Genomic DNA, 18,189 nt, shown 5'->3' with positions numbered 1-18,189 from the left:
ATTGGGATGGGAGTGGAACCATGTCTTATGGATGCATTTGTCTGAAATGTGAGGGGGAGTTATAGTTATACCCTTGCCTTTAGGCTTCTCGGCTTGGGTCTCTGTACTGAGGGTCGGGGATAGTAGAGTAACTTTGCTTCTCCCCAAATAGTGGGCGGGAGCAATTTCGGGCGAGGAGGGCGTGTTTTGAACTATAGTGGGCGTGAGCGATTTCGGGCGAGGAGAGCGTGTTTTGAAATAGTGGGCGCGAGCTATTTCGGGCGAGGAGAGCGTGTTTTGCCGACCATGGTTTATGAATTATTCAACACATGTCATTTTAGCCGAGGAGAAGGCACGCTTGGATGAAGTTACGAACCTACCATCAATGTACAACGGGCCAATTGATGCGTGTCCCACATAGGACAGTAATTTCGCATCTCCCATTTATTTGCTCGGGCGAATTCCACCGAGCAGAGAGGATGTTTAATGGTTCGTTCAAATTTTGGGAGAATGAGCATCCACGTCTACCTTACCAAGTCGATTCAAATCAAGTTTTGAAATATTAGCTTGCCACTTCTTTTTTAGATGGAGAGATGATGCTGGGGAGTAATGTGTTTTTACATGCTCGTTGCTAGCGATTTACTATATGACAAATAGTTGACCCACTCAAAAACGCGAATCAAACCCAAAATGAAATATCTCGATTCAATGAACTAGCTCATTCACTAGGTCAAAATAGTGAACTAAATCCAAAATTCAACACCTCAATCGAGTAACATGTTGTACAGTATTATAGTACTCCATGAACATGTTGAAAGTCAAATTAATGAACTTGTTTGATATACGCATATATCTGTTCATGTGTGGATTGCAGACAACATGTTCTCCAATTTAAATATTTGAATGCAAGTTTATATCGAAATATGGTTTATATCAGTCTTTGATGCATAAAACGCGACCTCCCCCTCTCCCAGACTCCTATTCTCTCTCTCTCTCTCTCTCTCTCTCTCTCTCCCTCTCTCTCTCGCCGACAATCTTCAATTTTGTCGCACGCATCCGACACAAAAACCTTGTTGGCCCCTCTCCCTTTCTCTCCATCTCTCTCTCTCTCTCTCTCTCTCTCTCTCTTTGTGTGTGTGTGTGGGGGGGTCTTTCTAGTTCGCATGCATATATACACCATCTATAGGTCTCTCTCTCACACTATGTATGATACTCTAGCTAGTCCAAGCAAGATATCTTGGGTGCACTCATCGTACGCACACAAATTCCTTGGCTCCTTGCCTGTAACTCTCTCACGCACCACTCTGTCGTCTCGGAGCTCTTCCCCCCTCTCTCAAACACTCCATCCACCTGGGTTACACATACACATGCATATCTCACGTGCACTCGATAGGCCCATCTTAAACTCTATCTCTCTCCCTCGTTCTCTCTCCATCTCACACGCACACACACACACAATCTCATGCCTAGCTAGCCAAGTATGATGGTCTCTCACTCAATTGTAGGGACACGCAGTCCCCCCTATATGTATATGATTAGCTAATCTTAGTCTCCATTACAAACATGTGCATGGTCTATCTCGATTTCTCTCGGGGCATCTTTCTATCGCGCACGTACCTCCCTCGATCTCCCACCCATATAGTCCCCTCACGATCTCGAGGGGATCTCTCTATCACAAACACACCCTCTCTCTCTCCCCATGCGTCCATGTCCTCCATGTGTCCCTCTCGACCTTTGTTCCTTGTTGGCTAGACCTCTATTGGACATGTGCTACAGGGGTGTCTCTCTCCGTTGCAAACAATCACACACTAGCTATCTTCGTGTATCTCCTCGCCGCACTTTTCTATCTCGGAGACGAATGCGTGATAAGTTCGCATAAGAAACGAAAAAACACACAATCTCTCTAATTTATCGTTTGTTGTCACTTTCTGTTTCACACACATACTCTTTTTGCACACTTACTCATTCTCCTTCACACACACTTGATCTGTCTCGACTTAGGCACTCTCCTCGGTCCATAGCATATAGATTTATTGAAAAGTCAAACATCACAAAGTTTGATCATGTACGTGGAGAAAAACAATTACATCTAGTACTGCAAACATATACCATTAGATTCACCATGAGATGTAGTTTTGTATGATGTATCTTTGGTATTGTAGATATAAATAACATTTGCATAAACCTGATCGAAGTTTCCAAAGTTTGACTTCTAAAATTTTTACATGCACTGCATTGTCGAGCGGATGGGATATCTATTTCCCCCTCTCAGCTATCTGATGCACCACTCAGCCTTATCGGGGATCCTCAATCTCTCTCAAACTTTATTGGTCAGTTTGGTTCGTGACCCGATCCTCATGCCTTGATGGCCAGTACTTCCTAGTGTGGACGTGAGATGTAAAATATTTGTGCCTGGCCAGGCTTGTGTGGTGCTGAAGCATTTGGTTCATGCCTGGGCCAGGCAAAGCATCAACGTCCCATCAATCAATCCATGCAGCAATTATTTAATGCTAATATCCATCCATGTTGTTGTTAGCCTCGTGGCCGCATGACCAGGCACGGCCAGGCATTCCAAATCGGTCGCCTAGGCCAGGCTATTTGCAGTGCCTGGAGTCCAGCCAAGCTAATTAAAGTGCAAGGGAACCCAGGCCAGGCGGGCTTTCTTTTTCACAGGGTAGCAACCAAACAAGTGTGCATGAAATCCAGCCACAACCCCAGGCCAAGCAAAAGAAGCTCAGGACGCAAGCCAAACTGACCTTATATCTCCCTGGTTCACACATACACATGTCTCGCTCGTGCTATACATATAGACCCATCCAACACTCTCTGCCCTTGTTCTCTCTCCATGTGACACGCACCCCCCTAAGTACCATAATCCCTCACTCCATCATAGGCGCAAGCACCCCCCCTCCCAAGTATGATTATCTCTTACTAGCCATCAGGAACACACGTATTGTCTCCTTCCATCCATACGTCTATCTCGATATCTCTCGGGGCATCTTCTATCGCGCACACACCTTGTCACTTGATCTCCCACCCATGTAGTCCCATCACGATCTCCAAGGGATCTCTCTATGACAAACATACACTCTCTCCTCCCCATGTCAGCATTTTCTCCGTATGTCTCTCTCGACCTCTCTCCCTTGTTTGTCAGACCCCTCTTGGCCACGTGCCAGGGGTCTTGCTCTCTCGGTTCCAAACAACCACACACTATCTCCTCACCTTGCCTCCGTTGTCAAAGATGCATGTGTGATATGTTTGCATAAGACACGCACGCTTTTTCTCTACTTTTATCATGTGTTGTCCATGTCTCTTTCACACACGCACACACACTTTTTTCACTCACTCTTTCTCTCTCTCTCTCTCTCTCTCTCTCTCTCTAGTTAGGGACTCTGTCATGTCCATAAGCATATGGATGTTTTGAAAAGTCAAACCTCAGAAAAATTTGACCAGGTATATGTGGAGAAAAACATTTACATCTGGAACGATCATTAGATTCATCACAACATGTACTTACTTCATACTATCATTTATCTTTGGTATTATAGATATAAGTAATTTCTTTATAAACTTGGTCAAAGTTTCAAAAGTTTGACTTTAAAAAGAATGTTGGAACTACATTATCGAACGGAGGTAGTAGCTCTTTCTCTCTCTCTCTCTCTGCTATCTCTCACGGGCCTCCCCTCTCACTCGAACTCTCTATACCGATGAATTATACGCTCACTGTGTCAGCGTATAGCTCTGTATATTGTTTAGTTTACCGGTCAACTAATCCACATGATGCCTTGTCAGCTCGTGTTTTATATCTTCGCGTGCTGGCCCATGTGGCAGTGGGTGAAAATTAGTAAACTAGAGGCCCATCTGACACGTGGTGAAGTAAACAAAATTGAAACCACTCGGGGTAGCACCCCACTCGCTAGTAAATTGAGGGTGCATTGAGGACACACTTCTTGCGTGCAAAGGACGCACTCGCACACAATTCACCACTGCGCGGCGGCATGCACAGAAGGACGCACTCGTGCACACCCAGCACACAACACACACCAGCACACATGTACACCGGCGTCGCTGCCGGTTGAGATGGGCGGCGAGGCAGCCAACAAGCGGAGGCGGCTCGAGCCAAAACCGCAACCGGCGAGCTTGGACTTCATCAGCAGCGTCCTTGACGACATGTTACTCGTCATCATCGGCCTCCTCCCCACCAAATCTGTCGTGCAGACCGCCCTGCTCTCCCGGCTATGGTGCCCCCTCTAGCGCTGCGTCCCTCTCAACCTCACCGTTGACAGCTGCCTCTGCGACGGGGATTGCAAACGCATGGCCGCAGTCTCCAAGATCCTTTCATCGCACCCTGGGCCAGCCAGATGCCTTGACATCTGCATGTTCAGTACCAACTGCAAGGTCCAACCCATATTCGACGAGTGGTTCTTATCCCCTGCCCTAGATCAGCTTGTGGAGCTCAGCTTTGAAGCTGTACGATGTCGCTCTCTGCCGCCGTCCGCGCTCCGCCTCACGCCAACGCTGCATCACGCCAGCTTCAGCTCCTGCTATCTTCCTCAGATTAATGCCGCGCCCGCCCTTCTTCTCCCTCAACTCAAGCAGGTCGACCTCTTCGACATTGTCATCTCAAAGAAGGCTATGGAGCACGTGCTCCACAGCTGTACTGCGCTCGAGTACCTTCGTCTTGAGCAGATCCATGGGTTCATTAGCCTCCACATCGCCTCGACGAATCTCCAATGGATTTATGTGTCTTGCTGGCCCCGCAACAAGACATCAATTGGGAAGAGATCACTCCAGCTGTTCCATGTTATGGTCATTGAGAATGCGCCTTTCCTTGAGAGATTTCTTGTATCGGATCTAGAAGGTCCAACAAAAATCAGGGTCATTAACGCGCCAAAATTGACAGTGTTGGTGTACTCGTCTGCCAAATTCTCCGAACTCTTTATAGGATCCGTAATCGTTTAGGTACATCACTCATCTTCTTCTCCGTCTTCTTGAAATTCACATTTTTAAAATTTCTTCTTGATGTATTTACGACCGTCTTCCAGAAAATGATTCCCACAAGCTTGAGCCAGTCCATGCGCACAGTGAAGATCTTAGCACTAAAATCTATCGGCCCCAATCTGGATCAAGTTGTTGGATTCCTTACATGCTTTCTGTGCACGGAGAAGCTACTCATCGAGGTGAAACTTCTTTCCTATAAGTAAACGGTAATCACAACGTAGCTCAATTTTTTTCCGTAATTTTCCCAAATTACGATGACAAGTGTAGTGTTCAAAATTGCATCTACGCACTGCACGGAAAGAAATGTTTTCAGTATTTTTTCTCACGTGATCACCTGCACTGTTTTTATGCTGTACTACTATAGTTGCCTAGGCTAGTCATAATGGAAAGTAACTTAGACTACTCTAGTAACTCTATGGTTACCCTAAGAGCAAGTACTACCTCCGTCATGTTTACTCTTCCAATTTTGTATTATCAAAATTTGACCATAGGTTTAACTGACAAAATGTTAATGCATGTCACTAAACTATATTGTTGGATTCGTATTTGAACATAATTTCAAATGGTGTAACTTTTAGTGACATGGATTGGCATTTTCTTAGGTAAATCTATGGTCAGAATTTTATACTAAATACGAGGTAGTATTCCATGCGTCCCAAAATTCTTGTCTTACATTTGTTTAGATATGGATGTATCTAACACTAAAATGTAACTAGATACATCCGTATTTAGACAAATTTAAGACAAGAATTTTTAGACGGAGGGAGTACAAAAGTCGGCTATGTAGGCCAAAACACGTGCCAAATTCACTTGTGATGCATTTGGCGTCGATGCCCCTCCATTGCTCACCTAGTGCCCCAATCCGGATCACCTACTTTGCTTCGGTGCCAAATTAACTCACGCAATGAAAAAACACTACGTGGGAGAGAGAGAGAACTGAGGCAATAAAAAACACATGTTTGGGAGAGTGAGAGGCTGGTGTTGTTGGTTTGATTGATTTGTTTATACATGTGGGTCTGTGTGCACAATGGTGTCAACTCTATCACATCGCGAGAGCGGTGCCAAAATCTTTTGATTTGACATTGATGCGTATTATGTGGCATACTTTTGCGAAATATGGCATCGGCCACATAGTGGAAGGCAACAAATGCCCAAGCTCTTCACGTGCTCCTAGTTAAATGAGAGGAAACAGAAAGAGAGAGAGAGAGAGAGAGAGAGAGAGAGAGATAGAAAGAGAGAGAGAGTAGGGATGGCAATGGGTAGGTTATGGGTGGGTACGACCTTCTTTTACCCAAACCCATACCCATAGAAACCTTCTATACCCACCCACTTCAATACCCATGGGTATATATTTATACCCATGCCCATACCCATCGGGTATCCTATCCCAATGGGTATCCAATGGGTACAATGTATAGCATTTAATTTTTTTTAAAGGTAGATAGATAAGTCTAAAATTCAAGTGATGACGGGCAAGCAGCATAGCACTGATGCGGCCTCCTTCGGCGGGAAGCCTCTTGGAGGAATCAAGCGAGTATGAGCTACAGCTGGTGGAAACCCGGTGCAATGGGGGCCGATGCTGGGAATCGGGGATCGACAGATTAATAGGAGTCTGGTGAGGATAAGTCGAGATTTTATCGTTTTTAGGAGACGCGTAGTATGTAGGAGGAGTGCCGAGCATGTGCCTATAGGCCTATGAGCTATAGCCAATTTAGGGAGTACGGGATTGAGGGTTGGGCCATAGGAGTTGGATGTTGACCCCACATGTCATAGGACTTATTTTCATTTATTAACTATCTGTGGGTATCCATTGGGTTACCCATGGGTGTATTTTCATACCCATGCCCTACCCATATATTTTGCGGGTATGGATACCTATTACCTGTGGGTACAAAATCTCTTAAACTCTTACCCATGCCCACTGTTTTCGGGTAGGGTACCTGCGGGTACCCATACCCATGGGTAAAACTGCCATCCCTAAGAGAGAGAGAGAGAGAGAGAGAGAGAGAGAGAGAGTGAAAAAATATCACTAGCCAGCCAGCCCTATCGTATGAGCGAATGATATTGGTACCTCTTGATGACACGACAATCCTATACAACCAACTACTCTAATATGTTCTCTTATTTTGCAGATAAAAAAAGACCCAAAAGTGAAAAATGTGCTACACTATAACAATCTCATCGAATGCCTTGATCTCCATCTTACAGAAATTGATTTGATCGACTACCGAGGTAGCACATCTGAGATTAAATTGGCAGGGTTCTTTGTTTTGGAGGCAAGTGTGCTCAAGGTAATGAGGTTTGGCGTTCTCTGGCACAACAATGAATGGCGTGCTGATCACCGCAAGCGTCTAAGCCTAAATGACAAAGTCTCCGCAGAAGCTGAATTTTTTTTTGAAACATCAAGTGGCCAGAGACTCGAAAACTTATTTGCCCATTAGTGACTTGTCAGGGCAGTGGATTTTAGTTTGTACGATAATGCTGCATCCACCTAAAGTAACGAAAGTTCTTACGTAAATTTCCTAGTAATTCCCTCTTCGTAGGTGCAGCATTACTCCTAAGATTTGTAATATCAATTTGAAACTTGTAATATTGCCGTGTCCTATTCCCGCGTTTTCAAAATCCTGCGAATCAAACAGGTCCTGAGTTGGTGGTGATGTTGTGCCTCCCATCTTTCACCAATAGCCGTCGGATCTAGATCTAACGCATACAAAACAAGCTTCTCCATTTTTTCAAAAAGATGCCCGCACTTGTTCCCTATTTACAAACAACTCCTTGTCTCTTACAATCAGCCTTATCTTCTCCCCACCACATCTAGAAGGCCGTGGAAAAATCTGGCGCGATGGCCGCTGCCGGCGCTGTCCACCCCCAATCTTGGTGTTCCGTGCAATGCACGGGCATCTACACACGGGAAATTATGTCGAACAGGGCTAGTTGTAAGCAGGCTAGCTCTACAGCGATGATGATAGTGAGTGCAGACGGTGAGCCTGACTATGGTATGTCGAACACGACACCTATACTCAGGTGTCATCTCCGGCGCAGGGTCTTGTCACTTCACTATGAGGAGCAGCATGTAATAATTTGACCAACGGGTAGTATAGTGCTAGTACTCCTACTACATTGGTAGTACTACTACTAGTACTAGTAGCACCAGCGTCTGGATTTAGGAGTACTACCACGTCCATCTGGATTTTAGTATTTGACTAGCAATATCTAGTAATGCATGTCACAAGAAATGTACTACTCCCTGTGTAAATAAATACATGGTGTATTGTTTTATTCCTATCAGCGAGAGAACTTAATGTATTTTTGCTAACTAGTCCCTCCACCTAGGTGAGTAAGTCATCTTAGATTGTGCACCGTGACCAAGAAGGAGGGGAAAACGAGAGTACTTAATGTTCATTTGCTAATTAATAGCATTGCATGCAATGAACTAACCACTACATGTCGTGTTTGGTAGTCTCAAGTCATTAAATGCATGCACACCCCACATATCTTATTGGTTGATATGTCAAGAAACAAGAAACGAGGTAGAATTTAATGCACCGCGCCTATGTTGTGGGAATATTTGGTTTTCGTAAGATGGCTTACACACCTAGACAGAGGGAGTAATAGGATTACATGCAATGAACTAAACACTGCATGTCATGTTTGGTAGTCTCAAGTCATTGAAAGCATGCACGGCCCACATCTCTCATTGGTTGATATGTCACGAAATAAGAAACAAGGAGGGAGTTAATGCACCGTGCCTAAGTGTTTTGGGATTATTTGGTTTTCGTAAGGTGACTTACACAACATTTTTGTTTACATGCATTAACATTTTATTAGTTAAATCAAACGTCAAAACTTGGCGCAAAATGCAAAGGGGACCAATAAACCAGTAAACATCAAACTTCTCTCGTTTGGCCCCAACTAGAGGTCCGGTGAGATGACTATACTGCACCGACACGGAGGGGGACGCAGCTTCATTGACTTACCGCAATTGCCTTTGGGTGAATGACACGTGGGGCCAAATGGTGGCTGGCCCACCTATCATATATCCAAAGGCAGGTGTAGTAGAGGGCCGAGGAGTAGTACGAAATCCTATGCACCTACACACGCTAACCAAGGGCAAGAGTGATCACTCGAATCGCAAGATCAGTTGACTAGAAGCTAACCTAGACCCATGGAGGCGATGAGCACGAGCATCGGCCGACTGTGCTAGATGGTCCACGACACCGGCCCGCGGCCTGTCACCAAGGAACGTCTCCAGGTATTGCTTGAGGCCACCAAGGCAAGGGGCCGCTTGGATGACAGCTTCGTCTCCTTGTTCAACGAGGTCCTCGTCGGTTTCCTCGATAAGTTCACCATCGTCAAGAAGCTGGCGGACAACTTTGACGTATGCCTCCAGCCGACGCGCCCAGGATCTAGGATGCCCGCCACCCTCAACGTCCACTATGGTGTCAACCTCTTCGATGCACTGGTGGCCCTGCGACTGCCCGTCGTCGCGCCGGAGAATGTCCACCTCGAGGTCGCGCTCGCCGTGCAGCGCCTGGCGCATCAAGACACCATCGACATAATCACCCACATCTATGTGCAAATCGTCCACAAGGACTACTACATGCAAGAGGAGGACGATAGGACGCTGACCTTCTTGGACCGCAGGGCAACCTTGGACGGCATGGTTCAGAAGCACGTTGAGCTCGCCGCCAACGCTGCTGCTCCTCACATGTCGGTTGGTGACCCGGTGCACTAGGGCGTGAGGATGTCGTTGATGGATCCGTATGTATTTTTATCTTTCCGTCAAATCCATGTACTTATCTTACCTTTGGCATCAACTTCATAATTTTCGTACGTACTCCATGCATGAACGGCGCCAGAACCAAACTTCTCATTACTCTAGGCAAAATCGTTATTTTCTATCTATCGGCCGCGCCATGGAGCAGAACCAAATTTTACAAGTTACGAGTTCAAAAGGAAAAGCCTACCGTGTTCGTGTCGCACCCCCACATGGTTGGTCCGGCACGCCGCTCAAGGGGGAATGCGTGCGGTGTTGCATTTTCACTTACAAGTGGTCCGCAGTTGAGCAAACCAACTATCGGCAAACCCCTGCACCGCCCACCGCGCGATGGCTGAGAAAACAGGAGGGAGAAGAGATGGATGTAGCACGGACGCCAAGAAAATTGGTGTCAGATGGGACTCGTGTGCGTGGTGTGTGCCATACTGCTAGATGTGAATGCTAGTTATGGCCCATGCCACCCCACTATATCGAGCCTATATCGAGGTATGTAGAACCAATTTCCTGGAGTCTGTGCTCAGCCCTCATCTATCTCTCTTCTCAGCCATCCAGCGGACGCGCGGAGCCCATCGTCTATTTGCTCACATGCGGTCCCACATGTCAGTGAAAACACAAGAGGACCCACTGAACCTGCACATCTTTCACCTCGACATGCCGGTGATGAAAAACAAATCCAATAAAGATCTTCGGTGGCTGCCTTTGGAGTTACTCAAGAGTAGTAAGATTATATTTACAGTTTAACCCAAGATGCACATCACGTGGCTTCAACTACCACTCTATTTTCTTGCATGACACGACCTGGATGCTGGATGTCTCACGTGTCGGCAAAAGGAGGAAGAACCCGACCAAATCTTCGGTTGTGCTCTCGGATTAGACTACTTGTGCTAACTTAAATTTTTTATTGTGTACTCCCTCCGTTCCAAAATACTTGACTTCCATTTGTCCAAAAATGGATGTACCTATATACTAAAACATGTCTAGTGCTACCTCTTGAGCACTGCGTTGGATTTCCCCGAAGAGGAGAGGATGATGCAGTAAAGTAGCGTAAGTATTTCCCTCAGTTTTTGAGAACCAAGGTATCAATCCAGCAGGAGACCACACACAAGTCCCTCGTACCTACACAAAATGATAGCAACTCGCAACCAACACTTAGGGGTTGTCAATCCCTTCACGGTCACTTACGAGAGTGAGATCTGATAGAGATAATATTTTTGGTATTTTTGATAGATAGATGCAAAGTAAAAAAGTAAAGGCAAAGTAAAAACAAAGCAAGTAAATAAAGTGATATAGATTGATATGATGAGAATAGACCCGGGGGCCATAGATTTCACTAGTGGCTTCTCTCAAGAGCATAAGTATTCTACGGTGGGTGAACAAATTACTGTTGAGCAATTGACAGAATTGAGGATATTTATGAGTATATCTAGGCAATGATCATGTATATAGGCATCACGTCCAAAACAAGTAGATGGAAACGATTCTGCATCTACTACTATTACTCCACTCATCGACCGCTATCCAACATGCATCTAGAGTATTAAGTAAAAATAGAGTAACGCTGTAAGCAAGATGACATGATGTAGAGGGATAAATTCATGCAATATGATAAAAAACCCATCTTGTTATCCTCGATGGCAACAATACAATATGTGCCTTGCAACTCTTTCTGTCACTGAGTAAGGACACCGCAAGATTGAACCCAAAGCTAAGCACTTCTCCCATTGCAAGAACTACCAATCTAGTTGGCCAAACCAAAAGGATAATTCAAAGAGACTTGCAAAGATAACTCAATCATACATAAAAGAATTCAGAGAAGAATCAAATATTTTCCATACATAATACTGGATCATAAACCCACAATTCACCGATCTCAACAAACACACCGCAAAAAGAAGATTACATCGAATAGATATCCACGAGAGAGGGGGAGAACATTGTATTGAGATCCAAAAAGAGAGAAGAAGCCATCTAGCTACTAGCTATGGACCCGAAGGTCTGAAGTAAACTACTCACACTTCATCGGAGGGGCTATGGTGATGATGTAGAAGCCCTTTGTGGTGGATGCCCCCTTCGGCGGAGCTCCGAAACAGGCCTCAAGATGGGATCTCGTGGATACAGAAGGTTGCGGCGGTGGAATTAGGTTTTGGCTCCTGTTCTGATCGTTCGGGGATACATAGGTATATATTGGAGGAAGGAGTATGTCGGTGGAGGTCCGAGGGGCCCACGAGGTAGGGGGCGCGCCCGGGGGGGGGGCCTCCACCCTTGTGACCTCCTCGGGCACTGCTTGGAGTAGGGTCCAAGTCTCCTGGGTCACGTTCGGTTGGAAAATCACAATCCCAAAGGTTTCATTCCGTTTGGACTCCGTTTGATATTCTGTTTCTTCGAAATACTGAAAAAGGCAAAAAACAACAATTCTGGGTTGGGCCTCCAGTTAATATGTTAGTCCCAAAAGTAATATAAAAGTGGAAAATAAAGCCCAATATAGTCCAAAACAGTAGATAAAGTAGCATGGAGCAATCAAAAATTATAGATACATTGGAGACGTATCAGGCATCCCCAAGCTTAATTCCTGCTCGTCCTCGAGTAGGTAAATGATAAAAAAGAATTTTTGATGCGGAGTGATACTTTGGCATAATTTCAATGTAAATCTTCTTAATTGTGATATGAATATTCAGATCCGAAAGATTCAAGACAAAAGTTCATATTGACATAAAAGTAATAATACTTCAAGCATACTAATCAAAGGAATCATATCTTCTCAAAATAACATGGCTAAAGAAAGTTATCCCTACAAAATCATATGGTCTGAATGTTGCTCTATCTTCATCACACAAAGTATTTAATCATGCACAACCCCGATGACAAGCCAAACAATTGTTTCATACTTTAATAATCTCAAACTTTTTCAACTTTCATGCAATACATGAGCGTGAGCCATGGACATAGCACTATAGGTGGAATAGAATGGTGGTTGTGGAGAAGACAAAAAGCAGAAGATAGTCTCACATCAACTAGGTGTATCAACGGGCTATGGAGATGCCCATCAATAGATATCAATGTTAGTGAGTAGGGATTGCCATGCAATGGATGCACTAGAGCTATAAGTATATGAAAGCTCAACGAAAAAGAACTAAGTGGGTGTGCATCCAACTTGCCTACTCACGAAGACCTAGGGCACTTTTGAGGAAGCCCATCATTGGAATATACAAGCCAAGTTCTATAATGAAAAATTCCCACTAGTATATGAAAGTGACAACATAGGAGACTCTCTATCATGAAGATCATGGTGCTACTTTGAAGCACAAGTGTGGTAAAAGGATAGTAGCATTGTCCCTTCTCTCTTTTTCTCTCATTTTTTTGGGCCTTTTCTCTCTTTTTTTATGGCCTCCCCTTTTTTTATTTGGGCTTCTTTGGCCTCTTTTATTTTATTTCGTCCGGAGTCTCATCCCGACTTATGGGGGAATCATAGTATCCATCATCCTTTCCTCACTTGGGACAATGCTCTAATAATGATGATCATCCCACTTTTATTTTTCTTGCAACTCAACAATTATAACTCGATACTTAGAACAAAGTATGACTCTATATGAATGCCTCCGGCGGTGTACCGGGATATGCAATGAATCAAGAGCGACATGTATGAAATTTATGAAGGTGGCCTTGGCACAAATACAATGTCAACTACATGTTCATGCAAAAAGCAATATGACAATGATGGAGCGTGTCATAATAAATGGAACGGTGGAAAGTTGCATGGCAATATATCTCGGAATGGCTATGGAAATGCCATGATAGGTAGATATGGTGGCTGTTTTGAGGAAGGTATATGGTGGGTGTATGATACCGGCAAAAAGTGCGCGGTATTAGAGAGGCTAGCAAAGGTGGAAATATGGGAGTGCGTATAATCCATGGACTCAACATTAATCATAAGAACTCATGCACTTGTTGCAAAAATTTAGAAGTCATCAAAACCAAAGCACTACGCGCATGCTCCTATGGGGGTAGATTGGTAGGAAAAGACCATCGCTTGTCCCCGACCGCCACTCATAAGGAAGACAATCAATAAATAAAATTGTGCTCCAACTTCATCACAAAGCGGTTCACCATACGTGCATGCTACCGGAATCACAAACTTCAACACAGTCATTTTTTAAATTCATAATCACCCAACTAGCATTACTTTAATATTATCACCTCCACATCTCAAAACAATTATCAAGCATCAAACTTATCTTAGTAGTCAACGCACTCAAAAGAAAGTTTCACATATCTTGAACACCAAGTATATTAACATTAAGCGAATTACCATGCTATTAAATACTCTCAAAATAATCTAAGTGAAGCATGAGAGATCGAATAGTTTCTTTAAAACAAATCCACCACCGTGCTCTAAAAGATCTAAGTGAAGTACTAGAGCAAAAATTATCAAACTCAAAAGATATAAGTGAAGCACATCGAGTATTCTAACAAATTCCAATTCATGTATGGCTCTCTTAAAAGGTGTGTACAGCAAGTATTATTGTGGTAGACTTAACAAGAAAATACACAAATAACACAAGACGCTCCAAGCAAAACACATATCATGTTGGTGAATAAAAATATAGCTCCAAGTAAATTACCGATGGAAGTAGACGAAAGAGGGGATGCCTTCCGGGGATCCCCAAGCTTTGAATTTTTGGTGTCCTTGGATTATCTTGGGGGTGCCATGGGCATCCCCAATCTTAGGCTCTTGTCACTCCTTGTTCCATAATCCATCAAAAAAATTCACCCAAAACTTGAAAACTTCACAACACAAAACTCAACAGAAATCTCGTGAGCTCCGTTAGAGAAAGAAAACAAAAGACTACTTCATGGTACTTTAATGAAGTCATTCTTTATTTATATTGGTGTTAAACCTACTGTATTCTAACTTCTCTATGGTTTATAAACTAATTTACTAGCCATAGATTCATCAAAATAAGCAAACAACACACGAAAAACAGAATCTGTCAAAAACAGAACAGTCTGCAGCAATCTGTAACTAACGCAAACTTCTGGAACTCTAAACATTCTAAAAAAATAGGAAGTCCTGGAAAATTTCTTTATTGATCATCAGAAAAAAGAATCAACGCAAAAGCACGTTCCCGTGATTTATCATAACTAAATTCGTGCGCGTAAAGTTTCTGTTTTTCAGCAGAATCAAATCAACTATCATCGTAGGTTATCCTATAGGTCTTACTTGGCACAAACACTAATTAAAACATAAAACCACATCCAAACAGAAGGTATATGGATTATTTATTTCTAAACAGAAGCAAAAACAAAAAACACAAAATAAAATTGGGTTGCCTCCCAACAAGCGCTATCGTTTAACGCCCTTAGCTAGGCATAAAAGCAAGGATAGACCTAGGTATTGCCATCTTTGGTAGGCAATACATAAGTGGCTCTCATGATAGATTCATATGGTAATTTTATTTTCTTTCTAGGGAAGTGTTCCATACCCTTCTTTAAGGGAAATTGGAATCTAATATTCCCTTCCTTCATATCAATAATTGCACCAATCGTTCTAAGGAAAGGTCTACCAAGAATAATAGGACATGAAGGATTGCAATATATATCAAGAACGATAAAATTTACGTGCACATAATTCCTATTTGCAACAATAAGAATGTCACGCCCAATATGCGACCCTATCCAAAAGGAACTCGAAGGTCCCACCAAGGATAGACCCGCGTATTGAAACGCTTTTGCAAGGTGGATATCATTACATCAACATTACATAATAGTTGGGGATACATACAAGAGGCATACAATCCCACATGAATACAACATCACAATACATAAGAGCATCATCTGACTATGGATGAAACACAAACAGAAACTCAAAGGACATCCACCCTGCTAGCCCAGGCTGCCGACCTGGAACCTATCCCCTGATCGAAGAAGCAGAAGAAGAACTCAACGCAAGCAAGCATCGCTCTCGCGTCATGATCATCGCATAACCTGTACCTGCAACTGTTGTTGTAGTAATCTGTGAGCCACGAGGACTCAGCAATCCCATTACCATGGGTATCAAGACTAGCGAAGCTTAAAGGGAAAGGAAGTGGTAAAGTGGTGAGGTTGCAGCAGCGACTAAGCATATATGGTGGCTAACATACGCAAATAAGAGCGAGAAGAGAGCAAGCGGAACGGATGTGAAACTAGCAATGATCAAGAAGTGATCCTGAACTCCTACTTACGTCAAACATAACACAGAAACCGTGTTCACTTCCCGGACTCCGCCGAGAAGAGACCATCACGGCTACACACGCGGTTGATGCGTTTTAATTCGGATCTGGTGTCAAGTTTTCTACAACCAGACATTAACAAATTCCCATCTGCCTATAACCGCAGGCACGGCTTTCGAAAGATTATACCCTGCAGGGGTGTCCCAACTTAGCCCATGACAAGCTCTCGCGATCAACGAAGGAATAGACCTTCTCCCAGGAAGACCCGATCAGACTCAGAATCCCGGTTTACAAGACATTTCGACAATGGTAAAACAAGACCAGCAAGACCGCCCGATGCGCCGACAATCCCGATAGGAGCTGCACATATCTCGTTCTCAGGGCAACACCGGAGAAGCAAAGCGTACAGGAACCGACGAATCCAAGTTGCCAAGGAAATGGTCCCGCACGGTGCTCTAGTTTGGACCAACACTTAGACAAGCATTGGCCCGGGGGGGTTGTAATAAAGATGACCCTTGGGTTAATTACTCCCAAGGGAAATATAGGTGGTGGTGAGGCAAATGGTAAAACCAAGGTTGGGCCTTGCCGGAGGAGTTTTATTCAAAGCGAACTGTCAAGGGGGTCCCATAAATCACCCGACCGCGTAAGGAACGCAAAATCTGGGAACATAACACCAGTATGACGGAAACTAGGGCGGCAAGAGTGGAACAAAACACCAGGAATAAGGCCGAGCCTTCCACCCTTTACCAAATATATAGATGCATTAATAATATAAGAGGTATTGTGATATCCCAACATAATCCTGTCCACCATGGAGCAATCTTCAACTTCACCAGCAACTAGCAATGCTATAAGAGGGCTAAGCAAAGCGGTAGCAACGGTTTCCTAGGAAGGGTGTCAAAGGTTAGAGGTTCATGGAAATTTGGGAGGCTTGAAGAGCAACATATAGGTAACGCGGCATAGCGATAGAACGAAGCAACTAGCATAGCAATGATAGTAGTGATATCCAGGGTAGCGGTCATCTTGCCTGAAATCCTGCAAGGAAGAAGAACGAGTCCATGAAGAAGACGAACGGAAGTGGTCGAACGGATCCTCACAACCGCAACATTACCGGAACCAAGAAGCAACACTAGAAAGAGACAAACAACATGGTAAACACACAAGCATAATCATGGCATGATGCACAAACAAATATGATGCATGTCCGGTTTAATGAGGCATGGCATGGCAAAGTGCAACAAACAATACTACAAGTTAAGTGGAGCTCAATATGCAACGAGTTTAAATGAGGCCGGAATAACAAACAACAAGTCCGGAAAATCCCCATATGCATATTTTAGATACGGTACTGTTCTGCCCTATACACAATTTTATTGTTGTTAAACAGGAAAATAAAGTGCACCATGTTAATCTAGGCATTTTTCCACCCCATTTACATATAAAGTTTATTTAAAACCGAGCTACGGTTATTTAGTTATGAAATAAATCATTTTAGCATGTCATTTTGCAAAATAAACACAAACAGCATGTTAAACATTTTTAACATAGATGAAAGTGGCATATTATTAATCTACACAATTTTCTGAGCATTTTACATGTATAAATTATTTACGTATGATGCATATTTTGTGAGTTATTAAATGCATGAACAACAGGGGGTTTTCTGCAAATCTGTAATTTCCTGGAAAAACCTAAATTCACAGATCTGAAAAAAAATAGAAGCATGCCGAAACTATCTGGCCCGCTAGAGGAGAGGCCAGGGGGCTGCTCACCCTGGGCCTTGGGCCTGGTCGATGCAGAGGCAGGCCGACTAGGGGGGCTGCTGGATCTGATGCGGCTGGGCCTTGGCGCGGCTGCAGCCCACGAAGCTGGCCAGTGCGGTCAACGCGTGGCTAGACCGAGCGAGCGCCTCGTCCTGGAAGGACACAGGCGGCGGCGGCTCGATTCGGCTGGAGCTCGCTGGAGCCAGCGAGGAGGAGGCCGGGGCGCGAGGGGGTGTCCGGAATGGGGAGATCCGGGGTCGGGGATCCCGGATCCGGCGAAGATCGGGGCGAGGAGGTCGGCGACGAACTCGGCGACGGCGACGGCGACAACAAGCGGCGGCGGCGGCGGTTCCCTGTTGGGAAGAGAGAAGAAACCGGGTGAGGGAGGGACGCGGGACGGTGAGGAGGGAGACGGCGGCGAGGTTCTGGCCTGGCTGCTGGTGCTCGACGGCGCGGCTGCCGG

Source organism: Triticum aestivum, chromosome 7B (assembly GCF_018294505.1).
Source record: "Triticum aestivum cultivar Chinese Spring chromosome 7B, IWGSC CS RefSeq v2.1, whole genome shotgun sequence".
NCBI classification, from domain to species: Eukaryota; Viridiplantae; Streptophyta; class Magnoliopsida; order Poales; family Poaceae; genus Triticum; species Triticum aestivum.
This window is presented reverse-complemented; position numbering follows the sequence as displayed.